Here is a 19,457-nt window from a genome sequence, read left to right on the forward strand (position 1 = left end):
CAATGCAGGCCCGGGGCTTTGGTCGTGGACGGGGCGTTTCCAACTGGGGTGACGGGGGATGGCTGGGTGGAGCATTGAAACCTAGCTGTCCCAGGGCGATAATTGAGTGGTATAGTATGAGAGAAGGATCGAGGGGCGAGAGCGGGACACACTTGGGCTACTTTGGTGGAGTTACACTTAGGAGGATAGAGAGAGGCACAGTCACAAACTTGGACATGGCATTGTCAATAGTGGTTGGATCAGCGAACGGGTTGGATGGCGGGAGGGGGGGGGGGGAGTTGGGGGTTTCTTCCTAGGTTTTTTCCTTCCTGGTTGGACTAGGGGGTGGGGGGGGATGTATAACAAAAAATGCACCTACATTCCAGACTTTACAGCACTCGACCTACATGTCCTATTCTCTAAGACAACTGGGGACGCCCACGGGCACGCTGCCAGGTCACGAGCGACGATTCACTACTTACTTGTTTACTGTGAGGTGATGTTACACCGCTGTACCCCCGGGTTGACGGCATCAGCCTGTGTATATCGAATTACTTGGTTATAGACCGAACTCATCATTGTCGCATCGCTGGCCCGTGGGGGTTATAGGCGGGAGGCTGTGTATGATTTGGATTATGTTAATAAAGGTGTTTAAAAAAAAAAATCAATGTAGCAAAATTGTTACTTAGGGAACTGATACCAAGGTACGGTTTGCCAGTCACAATTGAATCAGACAGAGGTAGGCATTTCCATAGCGAAAAAATAAGACAAATCTGTGAAGCATTCAAAATTACGCAAAAACTACAATGTGCATATCGCCCAGAGGCTTCTAGAGTGGTAGAACAACTGAATGGCACTATCAAGTCAAGATTGTGGAAAATGTGTGAATCTACTCAAATGGAATGGCCTGACGCTTTGCCCTTTGTCTTGATGGGACTTAAAAGTATTCCAGACCGGAAGACAAGCCTGAGTCCCCATGAGATTCTGATGGGAAGAGCAATGCGGCAAGCATGGGTACCAGGACACAAACTGATAAACATATCTGATGATTTGGTGCTAGAGTACTGCAAACACCTGGGTGACCAAGTGCGTTCTATCTCTCACCAGATTGGGGAAGATGCCGTCGCCAGACCAGCAACTCCAGCCCATGACTTGAACCCAGGGGATTGGGTTGTAATTAAGAAACATACTCGGAAGAGGTGCCTTGCACCGAAGTGGGGAAAACGAAGACAGGTGATTCTGGTTACCACAACAGCTATGAAGTGTGCTGGTGTGCCACGGTGGATCCTTGCCAGCCATACGAAGAAAGTGACTGAACCTGAAGAAACTGAGGCTGAAGGTTGTGCAGCTGAGGGGTCTCCTGAAATTGGTCCTAAAGTAGCTGATGAAGAACAACCGAGCTCCAGTCAAGATGGTTGGGTCCCAGTAATCGACCTGACTATTGATCCAATAGGAACAAGAAGACAAACCTACTTAGAGAGACAGTGGGATAGTGAGGACGAGACAGGAATAGAAGAAGATAATCAGATCATCGAAATCCAAATCAAATCTGATGATGAGGAAGGCCAGGTAGGGACAGAGCAGGTTATCGACACACCTCCAAGAACTCCTGAGCCTGAAAAGGGACAGATAGAAATTTGGGCGGAAGTTCAAGCGGAAGAAGATCAAAAGTTCAAAGTGCTTGAACAGGATCAGATAGAACTAGACAACTGTGTTCAGGAAGAAGAAATTGAGACTAATCAAAGCCAAATCCAGCACATACCTGAACAAGGCCAGTTTAGTAACCAGGCAGAAGAAACTGAAATAAGATCTGGAACTAGTCAGACAGAAATGGAAGAAGACACTGAAGCAGATGGGCCACAACTGAGTGAAAATAATATGAGCCTTTGAAGAGGGCCAAAGCACAGTGCCTGTTAAAAGATTCAGAAAAGGAGATAAAGTACCGAGATTTGTCAAAAGACTGAGACTGAGACTAAAAACTATTGACGAAGAACTTGAGCAAGAAAATCTAGACTCCAGTAAAACTGATCAGTCTGGGACAAAGCCTAAAGGAAGAAGTGCCCGAATAAAGAGACCAAATAATAAGTATCAGAGTCCTGAATGGACTTCTCTGGTGTTGGAAGACTTTGAAAACCTTGAAATAAGTGACGAAAGTGATGAAGAATTGATCACTGACCAGACTGACGAAGAAATGAAACCTACCTGAAAGTTGCCCTGTGTAAGCAACCTGTGAAAAGTTACAAAGAGGGGTTGAAGCTTCTTTTGAGACAAATGTCTGATTCCACTGTGAACGGAAGAACGAGACGAAATTGTTGTAAAACATGCTGTAAAGTATGTTTATGTAGTGTAGCATTAGTACTTATATTATGGATAGGACTAACAATTACTATTCCTTACATGATGAGTAAAGATACTAATTTGTACCCTACTAAATCAGTGACAAAAGACACAGAAGAGCTGCAAACGAAAGATGCACCACAAAGAGTAGAGACCCAAGAGAAAGCACTTAGCCTTAGACAAACTAGAATAGATTTAGATGCACCAGATGAGGAAGGACTACATTATCACAGAATCAAGAATAGAACTCATTTAAATGTATTTGCAAACCTTTTAGTACATTACGTAGAAGCAATGGAAATAGAAGACTGTTACGTCTGTATGAAGCTACCTACTTCAGTAGCTGATGGTGTGACTTACCATCATTTACCACTAACATATGGAATTTCCTGTAGTATTTTAGCTAGTTTATTCTATAAGAGAGGACCTTTACAGTATTATTACTCTAATTCAGATGTGATATTTTCTGAACTGCCTATACGTGAAAATCTGAATCCTGTACATACTAAGAGTGATCTACCACGTTATATGGGAGAATACTTTCTAACTATAGGTGCAATAGATTTAGGTGAAGCACATAGAGATAACTTAACATGTTCATTACACAAACAAGAGAAAATGTTTTTAAATATGGCAGAGAAAAGAAGAGAAAGTTTCCAAAGAAAGGCAAATGGCAAAAGACTGAAAACTCCTAAATGGGCTGAAAACATGGGGAGCACCTCAAATGGTGGAGCAAATGCTGCATTGTTGCTGGATTTTGAAAAGAAAGGGAAACTTTGTCTTCACAGAGAAAAGACTAGTTACTATAATAACATATTCATTGGTTCCAGTGAATGGGAACACAATTACAAGGTAATTGGAGGTTGGGGTTTCAAAAATGGGTCAGAACCTGTGTTTCCTGGAATTTATTATATATGTGGAAACAAGGCCTATTTCAAATTGCCGGATCACTGGTATGGAAGCTGTTATTTTGCAATTGTCTTCCCAAAAATATACCATGTGAATGAAGTCGCTGGAAGCAATGAAAACACTAATGGATTAGTGCGTAGTAAAAGAGAAAGTGTAGGAGAAATAATAGGTGATATATTTAGTGCATTGATACTAACAGTGGGATTGGCTCTTAATACACACAGAATCTGCACAATTGTCAACAGTAGTAGATCGGTTATCAACTGACACTGCTGGAGGTTTTCTGATGGTCAATACCGAATTGGTTGCGATCAGATCTATAGTTTTACAAAATCGACCTGCTCTTGACACATTATTGGCAAAAGAGGGCGGAGTCTGTAGAATGTTGAAAGCGCAACATTGTTGCACTTACATTCCTGACAAAAGTGTTGAAATTAAGAAATATGTGAGAAACATAACTAATTTTGAAAAAACAGCTCAAACCACTAGAGGTTGAGAGTGCCTTGAAGAGACTAACTGATGGTCTCTCCTCTGTAGGTAATTGGTTTTCTAACCTAAGTAAACGTCTTGTGAGTAAAATACTGATGCCAATATCGGGAAAAGGTTTGTTAGTGTTTACTATAATAATTTGCTGTAAGTGTCGAAAACACAAAAAGAAGTATACTGTGAATAAGCGAGGAATAAACAGAAATGTGGAAGAACTCGAACTAGAAGAATTGAATAATAAAATTTAGAAAAAGATGAAAAATTCTCATCCTAATAAAGATGCAGAGAAAAGGCTGAATAGAAAATTTGAAGAGATTGAAATGGGTGAAATGTGAATAGTTGGCATCTGGTTCCATTAATTAGTGATGATAGTAAATATCATCAAAGAGGGGATTGATGGAGCAAGGATTTGCACGTTGAGCGACTTGCTTGTATCATGAACCTCAAATAATGTTAATAAACTAAACCAACATGTTCGTGTTACTAATATTACACATTGTTTCGCTACACAGGGTGTCCCAGTAACACTTGCCTATGTGTTTATTAATCCTAATACGCTTGCATTCTAAAAATGGCCGTTGCTACGCAGGAATTTAGACTGCGCATGCGTCGGTCATACCCATGTTACGTGACCTACTCGCAGTTCTGGTGGGAATTTGTTCCTCATGCGCAATACAGCTAAAATGGCTGCTCTGTGTTCTCACATGCTTCAAGCTTGCATTGCCGCTTTTGCAAAGCTGTCTGTTTTGCCTAAACCATAATGCTATAGTTTATATTACAGTAATGGGTGCAGTACAGTGATTCATGGTATACAGTGTAATCATTTATTTCTATGTTCTAAATTGTTTTCTCTTGCTTTTCATGTATCGTATCCTTTTGGGCCTGGGAGGTGCTTATTACTCCATATTGGAAGTCCCTACTGCGCAGGACTAGATGCGGAGAGAGAAAAACTCTGCAGCAGTGGAACCCAGCCAGCTGGCAGCCACAGCTAAGATGCTCCTGGGAACCGACCTGCGACCTAGCTGAACTAAGCTGAACTGTACAACATTTTGATACAAATGTACATGAATATTGTATTCACTATTGTTCACCGAAAAACATATGTCATGGGAAGATAGAAAATAAGGGGTTGGTACAAAGATTGAATATTAAGCCTGAGAAAGTCTAAAATTTAGGTGGTGTGATGACCTAACCTCCTCCTTTGTCCAATCAAATTCTGGGGTTACCCTGTCCTGACTATCCATGAGCTGTACCTGTTCGCCTACTGGCACCTAAGTCCTTGAGGGTCCTTTCCCGTCTTTCCAAACTGACCCGTGGCCAGGGTTGGTCTTCACACTCTCCTAGGTAAATATAAGTCTGTGTGGGTGTTGATATATTATCGTGTATTTTCCGTTTTCTTTCCCTACCCTAATCTGCAAAGTTTGCTTAAAATTGCACATGTTCTTTCTCTTTCCCCATCCTTTGATAAATGAGATTTTTTCATGCATCTCTCGTCTATTAGCATGTTCCACTTTTCTACCCACCTTTAGTCAAATGCTAAATTGTTTCTATATAGCATATGTTGCTTTTCTTACCCTCCCTTATAGGAGATAAGCTGAATTAAATAGTGTGTTCCAATCTTACCCTCCCTATAGTAAATAAGCTAAATCTGGATAAATCAAATTGCATAAGTTTCATTTCCTTTTAACAGTTAGTGAATTATGAAAGTTTAATGTTCCCTTTCTTTACCCGCCTCTAGTAAAGTTGTGAAAGTCTGATGATCTAAATTAGCATGTTCCTTATTTTCACCTTCCCTTTATTTTACGATTTGTAAATGATTAGTATTCTCTGCCTTATTCATAGCTGTGTAAATCTTATGCTCATGACATATGATGATGATAATGATTAGATAAAAGTTTTTGAAAACTTCCTGAGTCTGTGGTTATTTTAACTCCTTGGACGCTCATGACGAGCTCAGCTCGTCATGGTGTACACCTCCATACACTCATGACGAGCTGAGCTCGTCATGAACAATGGGAAAAAAGCAAAGCCAGCACAGGAGGAAAATAACACTAGCATCAATGTGGATAAAGAGTGCAAACAATTTTAATTGATATTATATTGTGATGACTGCTTATCTTTTCAGCTAGCTCCCTGATCCATTGTGATCTTAGGTACCTGTGACGAGGATTGGTAAGTCAGGTACATATGAAAAAATAGAAAGGAACAGGGTTGCTGGTAGTAGAGTGTGGGTTACCTGATTATTATAAATAAATTATGGGCCCAAGTGTGCATGTTTGGTAATAGATTAGTTGGGTGACCTGCGCGCTCTATCAACAGCATTGGTGTCTCCACCAATGAGCAGGGTACCCAGGGGCAATTCAAGCAGGAAGGAGCTGAGCTTAGGTAGAATGACCCTATGCAATCCCGGGGGTACATAGACGGAGCAGAGTGTAACAGTACGGCCTTCCCATTTTCCCGTTTCTGCCACCATGCACCCGCCTCATCTGTCCTTGCTGCGGTGATGGTCAGAGGAAGCGTTGCCACAGACTAGGATGCCTACACCCCGAGCACCTGATGAGACACCAGAGTGGGCCACTAACTTGTAGCTGAAATGGTCTAATGATTTGCAGGTATTGCCTTTTAGGTGCGTTTCTTGGAGTAATACTGCATCTGGGGAGTGCCTCTTGATATATTGAAGGACCAGGGTATGCTTGCTTGTGCTGCCTAGGTCATTTACATTCCAGGTCCATACCCTCATGTTGGTGTGGTCCCCCATGAAGTTCAGTTCAGTTCCCACCACTGAGAGCCCACTCTTCCTGCCAGACCCCAGAATGGACAGCCCGGTGCATTGGGATGACTAAATAGGTCATAAGCACTTGTACAAACATACAAAAAAAACATAAACAGCATACGTAACACAACTCTTCCTGCAACCCTGCTAGGTGAGTAAGAACCTCCCACCTCCTAAACACACAGAGTGCCTGTCGCCCAAACTGTGTTATAGTAAACAGGAAAAAAGAGGGACATCGTGCCAGCCGCCAGCGTGAAGCACCATGATAGGTACAGGAGATAAACTGAACCCACTGAGAGAGTTTTAATAATAATCTAGTCGGGCTGTTTGCTATGTAAACTTTGGTAGGAAAGTGGTCCTCTACCCCCAGGATCCCAGATCCCCGGCCATGCATGACAGCGCTGTTTCATCCACAACAGCACACGGGATGCCATCAGCTGCAGAATCCACCGCACAGCTGCCCACTCTTTTCCATGGACCCACCCCCCATGAGCAAAAGTCTAGGTGAATAAGTGCACAGCAGTGATACTTGCAGTGGACGAGGGGCCCCCACAACGCTCATTGTTCATTATGACGTCTCCGGCCTGTCTGTCCCGCCATCCACCTCGTGTCCCTCAGCAATGACTGCAGTTCTGGGGGGGGACACGGGCTGTCTCCTTTTATGTTTGACCTTGCGCCAACCTTCGAGCCAGTCACTTGCTTCCGCTGGTGAGTCGAAAAAGTACAATTTCCCATTGTCCAGGATTTTGAGTTTTGCGAGAAGGAGCATCATGTATTTTGCGCTAGCATAACGCAGAGCTCGCTTGACCGCATCGAACGCTCCTCGCTGGCACTGGACCTGCAGCGTAAAATCAGTAAAAAAACAGATGGTAGCATTTTTGTGGTGCAGGTCCCCAAGTTGACGTGCCGTCGGTAGTATGGCATTGCGGTCATGAAAGTTGAGTATTCGGGTTATGATCGTACACAGGGCGCTCCTGGGTGCAGCCGACCTCCCAGCGCTCGGTTGGCCCATTCAATAGAAAAGAAAGAGGACATGCGTTTGTGTTTTAGCTTGTTCAGGATTAAGCCCTCTAGAAAGAGATCCATCGACTGGTCTTCCATCCCCTCTGGCACACCCACACACAGATGTTGTTGCGTTGGGCCCTTCCTTCTTGGTCTTCGAGTCTAGCATAAATGTCCGATTGATTCTTCGAAAGACGTGAGACCTGCTCCTCAAGCTGCTTGGTTTTGGCCTGCAGGCCACCAATGTCAGCGTCTGATGTGGTCACCTTGTCCGCCATTTTGCGGAGATCCGCGTTAAGTAGGTTCACTTTCTCTGTGACAGAGTTTATTTTAGGTTCCAGTGTCCCCTTGAGGTCTGTGATCGCTCTCATTATATCTTTCAAGGAGGGGTCAGGGAGCTGGTCCTCCTGGTCTTCCAACAGGTCTCCTTCTGCTGCGCTATCTTCTCAGCTCCGGGCAACCGTGTACTTAGCTATTTGGTTCGTCTGTCCCAACCCCAGTGCCTTGTTATGGCCCATTGTCTCTAGGTATAGGGCGTCGATGATGAACTTGCCTGCGAGGGCCCTGCACGGCTATCACTGCCCGGGCTTGGAATGCGGCCACCTCCACTGTCTGAAATGGTAATGGTTAGGTAGTCTCCCATCTCCTGAATCACCTGTGCTGGTTACGCGCTCCCCTCCCGCTCCCGGGGGGGGGGGGGGGGTATTCCCCCCTCAGTATAGCATGTGAGGCCGTATGTTGTACACCCGACCGACAAGGGCCCCAGGTGTATTGTGGTACAACTCCAGAATTTTCCAGCACCTCCGGGTAGTCCGATGGTATCACAGGCCACAGAAGTTCAAGGAAGGGGTGGGAAGGGGGACTCAGGTCTGCTCCGCTGCTATGCGCTGTTTGCCCCCAAGGCTGGAGCAAGCAGCTCCCTGCTGCAGCCCCTAATCACCTCGCTGCTTGTTGCCAAAGGGGGCGCACTGACCATTACCGGGGCCAAATTCGAGTTGAGTGGGCACACTGCAGGCTCTAGGGGCCTAGGCTTGTCAAATGTCGGCGTCACTGCCGTCCTACGGGACTGCTCCCGTCCCCAAATATTGCGCCGCATTCTCGAGTCATCTGCTCATCTCTAGAGGACCGCCTCCGCCCATCCACTGGCCGAGCTCATCACAGAGCCCAGTTGAGGTCTGGGCCCGGGACTCCGGCTGTCTCCTTTGCCGCTAGCTCGCTTTCCGCTGCACAGCAGGTCTCTACTCCATCTCAGGGGGCTGAAATGTGCATCCTGCTCAACACCCGCTCCATCCACAGGCACGCCGTCGAACTCTGGGACCTCCTAGACACCATTTCACCTGACGTCGCCTTCCTCACAGAAACATGGATGAACGCCTCCTCAGCCCCCGACATCGCCATAGCCATCCCGGATGGATACAAGATCGCCCGGAAGGACCGCGCCAACCAAACCGGAGGAGGCATCGCCATCGTCCACAGAAACACCACCAGAATTACGACCAACTGTGACGACACCCTCACCGCCGCCGAACACCTTCACTTCCAGATACACACCGACCCCAAGACCACCCTCAGAGGCACTTTCGTCTACAGACCCCCGGGACCACGCACACAATTCAGCGAAGCCATCGCTGACTTTGTCAGCCCACACACCCTCACTTCCACAGAATACATCCTCCTAGGAGACCTCAACTTCCACTTGAAGAACAACAATGACCGCAACACCGCCACCCTGCTAGACAACCTCGCCAACCTCGGAATCAAGCAGCTGGTAAACACCCCCACCCACTACGCCGGCCACACGCTCGACCCCATCTTCTCCTCCAGCAATCACATCTCCTTCAGCCACTCCACCGGACTACATTGGACAGACCACAGCTGCGTCCACTTCAACTACAGGAGAACCACGACCCACCACCACCCTTAACAGACCCCCCAAAGAAGCTGGAGCAAGATCACCACCGACCAACTCACCACCTCCCTCAGCCAGAACCCACCCACCAACACAACGGCCTCCAACAAAGCAGCCCACAACCTCACACAGTGGCTCACCAACTGCGCAGATGCCCTCGCACCACTGAAGAACCCCCCCAGCAGACACGGCAGCAAGAAAGCCCCCTGGTTCACCACCAACCTCAAAAACTCCAAGAAAACCTGCCACGCCCTCGAGAAAGCCTGGTGCCACGACCAGACAACAGAAAACATGACGGCCCTCAAGAACGCCACCCACAAACACCACCAACTGATCCGCACCACCAAAAGGACCACATTCAAAGATCGACTGGACAACAACTCCCACAACAGCAAGGAACTCTTCAGCATCGTCAAAGAACTCTCCAGCGCCAGCGCCTGCAACAACGTCATCACACCCTCGCAGGACCTCTGCGACTCACTCACCACGTTCTTTCACTGCAAGATCGCCGACATACACAACAGCTTCGGCACACAGACCACGCACCCCACCACCGATCCGGCGCCCCCCACCACCACCCTCAGCAACTGGACGACGGTATGCACCGAAGACACCACCTGCACGATGAACACCATACACTCCGGCTCCCCAACCGACCTCTGCCCACACCACATCTTCAACAAAGCCGACTCCACCATCGCATCCCAGCTCTGGGACATCATTAACAGCTCCTTCGCATCCGCCACCTTCCCGGAAAGCTGGAAGCACGCCGAGCTCAGCGCCCTCCTGAAGAAACCCACCGCGGACCCGACGGACCTCAAAAACTTCCACCCCATCTATCTCCTCCCCTTCCCAGCCAAAGTGATTGAGAAGACCGTCAACAAACCACAGCACTGAGACAGCCCTCATCGCGGCCACCGACGACATCAGGTCCCTGCTCGACAACGGGGAAACAGCGGCCCTCATCCAACTGGACCTATCGGCAGCATTCGACACCGTATGCCACCGTACCCTAATACAGCGCCTCAGCAAAACCGGAATCCAAGGAAAGGCCCTCCAATGGATCATCTCATTCCTCAGCGGCAGAACCCAGAGAGTCCACCTTACCCCGTTCCAGTCGGCGGCCACCGAAGTCATCTGTGGCGTCCCGCAAGGCTCCTCACTCAGCCCCACCCTCTTCAACATCTACATGACCCCCCTCGCAGCCATTGCACGCCAACACAACCTTAACATCATCTCCTACGCCGACAACACCCAGCTGATCCTCTCCCTCACCAACGACCCCGCCACCGCCAGAGCCAACCTCCAGGAAGGAATGAAAGACGTTGCGGAATGGATGAAGCTCAGCCGTTTGAAACTGAACTCAGATAAGACGGAAGTCCTCATCCTGGGAACATCACCCTCTGCTTGGGACGACTCCGGGTGGCCACCTGCCCTGGGCTCCGCACCCAAACCAACGGACCACGCACGCAACCCGGGCTTTATCCTGGACTCCTCCCTCACGATGACCAAGCAAGTCAACGCCGTCACGTCATCCTGCTTCAACTCCCTGCGCTTGCTCCGCAAGATCTTCCGTTGTATCCCTACCGACACCAGGAAGACGGTCACCCAGGCCCTGGTCACCAGCCGACTGGACTACGGAAACACCCTCTACGCTGGCACCACAGCCAAACTACAGAAAAAACTCCAGCGCATACAGAACGCCTCAGCACGACTTATCCTGGACACCCCCCGCTTCAGCCACATATCCCCCCCAGCTGAGAAACCTGCACTGGCTCCCCATCAGCAAGAGGATCACGTTCAGACTCCTCACCCACGCACACAAGGCTCTCCACGACATGGGACCCACATACCTCAACAACCGCCTCACATTCTACACGGCCACCTGCCAGCTCCGCTCCGCCAGCCTCGCCCTCGCTGCCGTCCCACGCATCCGAAAGACTACCGCCAGAAGCAGATCCTTCTCCTACCTGGCGGCCAAGACATGGAACTTCCTCCCCACCCACCTACGACTGACCCGGAACCATCTCTCCTTCAGGAAACAGCTCAAGACCTGGCTCTTCGAGCAGTAGCGGACCCCCCCCCCAGCACCTTGAGACTTCACGGGTGAGTAGCGCACTTTACAAATTCCGTGATTGATTGATTGATTGAAATTCGGCACAGCACTGCAAATACTTTTCCAACAGGACCTGCTTCACTTTGCCGACTCAGGATCGGATAATGACAGATATTAGTGGGTATTGGCGCTGGTGGTTAGCCTGCTCCATCTTCTGCAGTGGCTGACCACGCCCCCTAACCTGAGTTTTTATGATTTTGCACAAGTATTGGCCAGTGGCAATGGCTACATCCTAGAATCTGAGGCCATAAATCAAATCTATACCCATTTCCCTCAATTGAATCCCATATTTTTTAAATACAGGTCGGAGACCCTTCTTCCTTTCCTCAAGAAGAGTACACAATCCATCAGTAGGTGGCTCACTGAATAATTCCTACCTAGCTTACCGGAGCATTGACCATTATCCTTAGCTACTTCTGTATTAAATACCTTAATATGCCACCCAGGGTCAGTTCCCACCATCAAATACAAGACTTCATTTCGTAAGCGCTTATCTAGATTATTATATAAGTATGGAAACAGATCTGTGCTCTCCTTTGAGGTTAAGAAAGGAATAACTGAGCTCTTAACTTTAAGATAGTGCAAGTCCTCTCTCCAACTAGTTTGTATGGCACTTTGCCTAAGCGTGCTCTTTATCTGGCTAATTCGAACTAATTCCCTTCCCTCGGTGAGCATCTCTGGAACCTCCAAATGCTTTAGCATCGTCACAGGGGTCCTCCTTTTACCGGAGAAAGTTGACAATATCTTTGGTAAAATTAGCACCGACAATTTGTCGCCGGGAACCCCATCTTTAGGAGAAAAATAGAAGCACAAGGCTCTGGCTTCCACCAGCGCACTCCAGGCTACAGTTCTCAACTCCCTGCTTACAACTTGAATCATAGCGTTTTTGGGTAGACCGAAAAGCTTTGGTTATGCATGGCTGAATTTAGAGTGAACCTTTGAATGGGACAGGGCTCGGACTCCTCAAAATGAAGCAGACGTTATGGATCACGGCATTCCCTGCACTGCTTATTCTCGTCCAAGCTCTCCATGGGGCCCAAAAGTGGAGTGCTTGAGTGGGGGGCGGAGGGGCGGCAAGGTTTCGGGGGTAGAAGTTACAGGTGTTGAGAATTTACCAAGCATTTCGCAAAGCGGCATAACCACCAAAAATCTTTTTCTCAAATATCATGATACATTTTTTCCCTTTTCAGTCAGGAAGTTTCCTAAAATTCCAAAATAACAAGCTAGTGTGACCCCCTATCCTTCAGGTAAAACCACAGCATTCAGTGCCATTTAGGAGACCTTAGATAAACAATGAGCAAGTGACGTTTAATGGAAAATCTTGCAAATCACAGATTCCATGCCGCATCGCTGATGTATGCAGCACTATATATTATAAACTTTAGTCAGGTTTAGTGGCCGCATTTTGACAATATTATATACAATGGTCGATTGTGTTTTAGCATTATCGGGGGCAAAGCAGTGAGATGACATTTCAGAACCATCAATCCCTTTTAACCAAAGAGAAACGATCGCATTTCTTATTTCTCGCTTCTTTAAGGCAGCTCAGAAAAAGCATATGCTGAAAACAGCACATAAAGTGCTTAGCGGAATGAAACGCCTGATAGTTGCAATTAACTAGATGAAAATGCAGTTCTATTGATAATCAAACTCAGGAAGGACATTTTGTTCTTCTAAAAGCCCTTTTAAAAAAAAATTAATATATTGATCAGTCATTATGTAACTAACGTACATTAAAAAAGCTTCATGCGCATATTTACCAGTCATTATAAATGGTGTTATTACTATTAAGCAAAAAAAAAAAAAAACTCCGTCGCCTTTTACTCGACGTGTGGTTATACTCACTGTGCAGCAAGGCATGAGTGAGGAGCTGGACGTAATGACTACGCACACCGCCAGAGCAGAATTATTTTCATCCTTCTCATTTCAAGCGTTTGGAAACTCGCCAAACAAGCCCCGTTTTCCGCGTTAGCAGACACCATTGCCTAAATGCCATGGAAGAGGCGTCCATTCCCCTACGTGCGGTCGCCGCAGGCTCAGCAGATACCCGGTGTCGCAGGAGTGAGAGGCAGGTTCTCAAAAGAGCGCCCTGTAGAGTGACGCGCGCGCTGCCAGCCTCCGGGACGCACGCAGTGGCGGGACAGCGTCAGCCGGGGCCGCTGAGGACAGTGCAGCATAACACGCTCTGCTACAGTCTCTGGTATACCACGAGTTAAAGTACTAGTGAGTGATGTTCCGCACCGATACACCTTTCTAACATGGGCTCTTCTACCTGAGAAAAAATGAGGCTGATTGGAGAAGGGGATGCTAAAAATATCACGGGCGCAAATTATGGGGAGCCAGGAGAACGTTGGCCGTTGGTACTTCTGGCACTGCCTCTGATGACCTGTGCTGGGGTCACGCGGGCAGGTGCAGTGATAAGAAAGTATACAGTGCACTAATTCTATAGTTTCCTCGCATTGCCCTTTCAGTAGTTCCTCAGCAGCAAATAGGAGGTTTTGATAGCACTAAGGCTGCTGAGTAAGGGTGCTTGAAGTCAGTTCCAAAACCCTTGGCATTTTGATCAAATGACCTCAATGTGTACCATATTTTAAAAGCCTCATTCCGCTTTGACCATCACATCAGTCAATAGTTGGCAATATGTTTCAAAGTCACAAGAATCATATACTATGAGTAGGCACAGCTAAAAGGGCAGTTCTTTGCCAGGACCCAAGCGGGTCCTATTATGAGGAGGAGGAGTGTAGCCCAAGTTTCACATTCCCAGAAACGATGGAGCTAGGAGCACCCACTGTGCTTCTTTTCCATAAAAGAGGGTATTGCTACAAAAGCCCTTAGAGAATTTGAACACAGACCTAGAGACTCTCCTCTTCATAAAGTTCATTCATTGTACAGGCACCTACACATGTGCAGTCCAACCATTGCTGTAAAGCGAGGAGGTCCTGCTGTATCTCAGGTCCGACCGCTCTTTCTGGGCCGGATCTAAGGAAAAATGCTCACTTTGTCCTGGTGTAATTGTCTGACAGCAGGACTCAATTCAATTCGACTTTATTCGGTTAAAATCAAATAACCATAAAAGTACATAAAAATTCATCATTCAAATACATAGAAAATACATTACAGGTAAAGCATCAAGACGACTAAAATTAATTTATGTACAGTGTAGTTAAATGCGAATTGATTTACGTAATCTGAAAGCAATTTAAAAAAACTCAGTAATAGAAGCCACAATTAAAATTACATCTAGTTTCTGCAGTGCTTGAAAAGCAGGGCGACATCAGTTATTTCCCATTTCTTTTAAAATAGGTACAATCAATCTGTTAAGTGCTGCTTTGTAAAGCTTACAGAAAAATAGGATATGGATGTCAGATTGAGCAGATAGATCATCGCAGGGACATTTAATTAAGTCATGTGACCAGGACTTCATAACGGGGAAAGTTAACACTCTAAAAAAATATTCAACCTACAACGAGTTAAAATGAACCGCTCTTGTTCTTTCATCGTTAGGGTTAGGTATGGTTGGATTTTCCCCTGTACCAGTACTAGTTGGTGAGCAGCAACAGATTTTTTCTTTACTTCCTCACTAGCTCTGTAATTTCCAAATTTTTCATGCATTGCACTTTCAATGTTTTCCTAGAAATATTGCACATTGAGGGAGGATAATCATAGTAATTCTGGCAGCCCAGTTTAAAAAGAAAATCTTTTACATACATGAGCCACCTGATCCTACATACATGATCTAGACTCAAGACGTCTTTTATAATGGTGCGGTTCAATACACATTCATTATTGGTCCAGACCCTGTGCCATAATAAAATTGGCTGGACCCTAATTGTGTCTTCGATATAAGGTTGACAAAGTTCCATGTGACAGATATAGCTTGAGGCACTCGCAGGTACAGCTAGGATGTACCTCAAGAACATATCCCCATAACCCAGCACCGTAGACAGCAATTGAAATACATGTTGCATTAAACATTTTTAAAAGTTCAACAGTTGTTTTTTTCCCCATTTTTTTTGCAAAGTTTTTTAGGGCCATAATCGATTTACAAAAAAAGCAATTTCCTAGCTTTTATTGCACTTGCCCATGTGCCTGCTTCATGAAATAAAATCCCTAGATATGGAAAAGTTGGGGTAAAATCTAAGGGACTAGCATCAATATAAATAGCCTTTTTCTTCTTCTTAGCGCCAGGACCGCAATTCATAGAGAATGTTTTTGTACAATTATTGTGCAAGTCTAAATCTGACATAAAAGTGTTGAAAGATGTTATAAGACCTTGTAGTGCTATAGGGGTCCGGGCCATGATAACCGCATCATCTGCGTAAAGAAGCACGGGGATCAGTCTTCTAGCTACCATAGGCATATCCTTTGAAGATTTTAGTAGGGCTTCCTCCAGGCCGTTAATGTACACTAAGAATAAAAAGGGTGCGAGGGCGCACCCCAGGCGAACCCCGAGCCCTATGCCAAATGGTCTGGCACATTCCCCATTTTTCCCATAACGCACTGATGTGGTTGCACCTGAATATAATTCCATAAGAAAGTGAATTATGTTTTCTTCAACACCCAGATTTACCAAAATGGCCCATAGCTGGCTATGTGAAACACAGTCGAACGCTGACGTCAAGTCAACGAAGGCAAAGTAAATACTTTCCTGTCTTGCCCGGATGTATTTTTGCTGTAGGATAAATAGATTTAACCCTTGCTCAATCCTTCCTACCCCTTTTTGAACCCCAAACTGGAGATCACTAATGATACAGTTATCTTCTGCCCAAGTTTGTAATCTGCTTAAGATAACTCTCCCTAAAATTTTCACAGAACAATCCAATAGGGAGATTGGTCGGTAGCACATGGGGTTTTGTCTCTCTCCTTTTATAAATATGGGCACAATGGCAGATGTAAACCAAGAGGGTAGAAAGCCTTTCTCCGCTGTCGCATTAAATAGTTGCACTAAGAGAGGCCTCCAAAGGTGGATATTGTTTTAAACAAGTCTGATGGAATTCCATCTTGTCCCGGGGCTTTCCCTCCCCGGGTTGCCTTTAGGCTCACAATCACTTCTTCTAGTGTAACATCCAATTTTAAAATCTTTGCACCTCCCTCCCTCAAAGATTGGTTTGGGGGTTGTTGACCACCTTCAAGTGTACCTTAAAGTTTGGAGTAGTGATTTACCCACACATCTTCGGAGATGGCAGTTTCAATGCGTGCTTTAGTATTATCACCAAAGAAAGGAACATTTACAGCTTTCCAGAACGCGGTGACGTCTTTTCTCTGAGAAGCCTCGCACAGCGCCTCCCAAGCCTCCCTTTTAATTGTTATTTTCCTGTTGTTCACTGCCTGATTATACCTTCTCATAAGATCCCTAACCAATAGAGGGTCACGGGGAACGGCATGTAGCGCATGTTTAAGATTAGTGTGGGCCTTAGTGCATGCAGAATCAAACCAGCTACTACTCTTTCCTTTGCAGTTTTTTCGGTCCACCCATAAATTCTCCTTAATTTGACGAGCAATATTATTAAATTGATCTATGATATCCTGTCTATTTGAATTCTCGTCAAGTATAGCCAGGAAACTAGGTAGGCACTTAGATATTAACTTAGCCAGGAAATCACCAGGGACCACCTGGTTCCACTTGAGAGAATAGCCATTTTGTCTTGTCAGGGTTACATCAGAGATGTTCTGTCTGGGTGGTTGTCCAGAGCTCAACTGCCGAAGAGGGATTAGAATCTCCAGGACTAGGGGATAATGGTCACTTAATGCACTGCCCACCCAGGGTATGACAGGTTTTGGTTAAGTGTCCAAGGCTGGCAGAGACTAGGATAAAATCTATCGTTGAGGATGCGCCCCTGCCTATGAATGTTGGCTCAAAGGGAAACTCAGAATAGCCAACTTCATTTGCATACTCCAAGTCCCCTGAGAACATGATATCATTTAGCAAATCTCTGCATAAAGAGTGCTCAAAATGTGTCAATGTTGCTATCATGGTCAAGCATAATACCGCAAACTCCATGTCTACCCTTTTTGCAGATAGTGCAATTAAAATCGCCTCCCCATATTACTGACAAGTCCATACGGTTATTATCTATTTATTTGGGCCAAAATCGATGGGGATAGATTTTACAAAAAATTATTAACAGAGGCCTCAGTTGCAATAGATAACTGTCTGGACCCAAGTGTGTGTGGTGCTCGGGTGGTCAGGGCATTCGAAGAAATCGCGCACCACGTAAATAACTCTTTAAAGACCACTGGGTCTAACAAAACGTATTCAAATCCCCGCTGGTTTGACTCGAATTGCACCAGGGCGCTCAAAAAATTGAAGGATAGCCTCCACTCCAAACCAAGGGACAAGATCATGGTGGCACAGAACAGAGCTGAATATAAAAAAGCTCTGAAGAAACGTAAGCAAAGCCTACAAAATCAGGCCTGGGAAGATTTAAGGGATGCAGCCGAAAGGAAAGACTCTGCAAGCTTCTGGAAAGTGATTAATTCCCCATGTGTCCAGGACCAAGGGGCACCAAAAATTATGAACATCATCTTGCCGGAACAATGGCAGACCCACTTCCAGAGTCTATATAACCACTCAAGTCACCTAACCCTGGAGGATGCACCTAGGGATCATCAGCCGGCCAAGTTGGACTTCTCCCTGAAAGAAGTTGAAATGGGAATAACTGGGCTCAGCAAAAACAAAGCTCCGGGTCCGGACGGAATTCCACCAGACCTATACCTAAGTAGACCCGATCTGTGGGCACCGTTGCTCACCAGGGTACTAAACGAGGCAGTGGTGGCAGGACTGCCTCAGTCCTGGTCAACGGCGACCATAGTTCCAATCTACAAGAAAGGGAACCGTGACGACCCCCAATGCTACCGACCCATCTCGCTCATAGATGTGACAGCAAAGGTACTAGGGCGAGTCATCCTACAGCGACTGCAAGACTGGGCCGAGGAGCATCAAGTCCTCTCGGAAACGCAATACGGCTTCAGGTAAGGTAGATCTACCACCGATCAATGCTTAAACGTATACCTCCTGATAGCCAAATATACCATCGCCGGGAAGGGGTCCATTCATATGGGGTTCATGGACCTTTCAGCGGCTTTCGACCGTGTAAACAGGAGCAAGCTTTGGGCCATGTTATTAGAATTGGGGGTGGACCTACCGCTAGTAGACACCCTGCAAAATCTCCACCGGAACACCACTGCAAGTGTGAGGTACAACCAAGAGGGTAATAAGACCGACCCCTTCACTTGCTCGAGTGGAGTAAGGCAGGGATTTATCCTCGCGCCCTTCCTTTTTTCCATTTATATCAACTCGCTGGAAAAGGACCTCCTTAAACTTAAGGTGGATTCACCTCAAATCGGTCATCGTGCGGTACCTGTACTACTCTACGCCGATGACGCGGTTTTGCTTGCCAGAACCCCCCTAGGACTGCAAAAACTGATTGATGGGTTCGTCATGTTCATGGACAAACTGGACCTGGCCACCAACCTGGAAAAATCTTACATCATGTCATCAGGGCAACCAACAAAAGGGTCTTTTTCCTATCACATCGGGCCACATAAAATAGACCAGGTCAAGACCTTTTCATACCTGGGGGTATTATTTGACCATCATCTCACTTTTAAACCCCTGGTAGAAAAGCATTCTATGAAACTGGCAGCCTCAGTAGGAGCCATTATGGGGTACGGGCAAAGACTAGGAAAATGGTCCCCGGAACAAATATTGAACCTATATAGGTCAATCTGCTGTGCGAAAGTATCCTATGGTGCAGAAGTGTGGGGCTTCTTGGATAATAAAGTACAGCAGATCCAGATTGAAGAAAATAAATTCTTGAGGAGAATTCTGAAAGTCCCGCAGAGTGTATCGGCCCACATCATCCATGAAGAAGTAGGAGAAACCTTCATAGAAGACAAGATTAAAATCAAACCTCTCCTGGCATGGGTCAAAGTATGGACCAACC

This window comes from Lissotriton vulgaris, unplaced genomic scaffold, assembly GCF_964263255.1.
Source record: "Lissotriton vulgaris unplaced genomic scaffold, aLisVul1.2 SCAFFOLD_5363, whole genome shotgun sequence".
In the NCBI taxonomy this organism is placed as follows: domain Eukaryota; kingdom Metazoa; phylum Chordata; class Amphibia; order Caudata; family Salamandridae; genus Lissotriton; species Lissotriton vulgaris.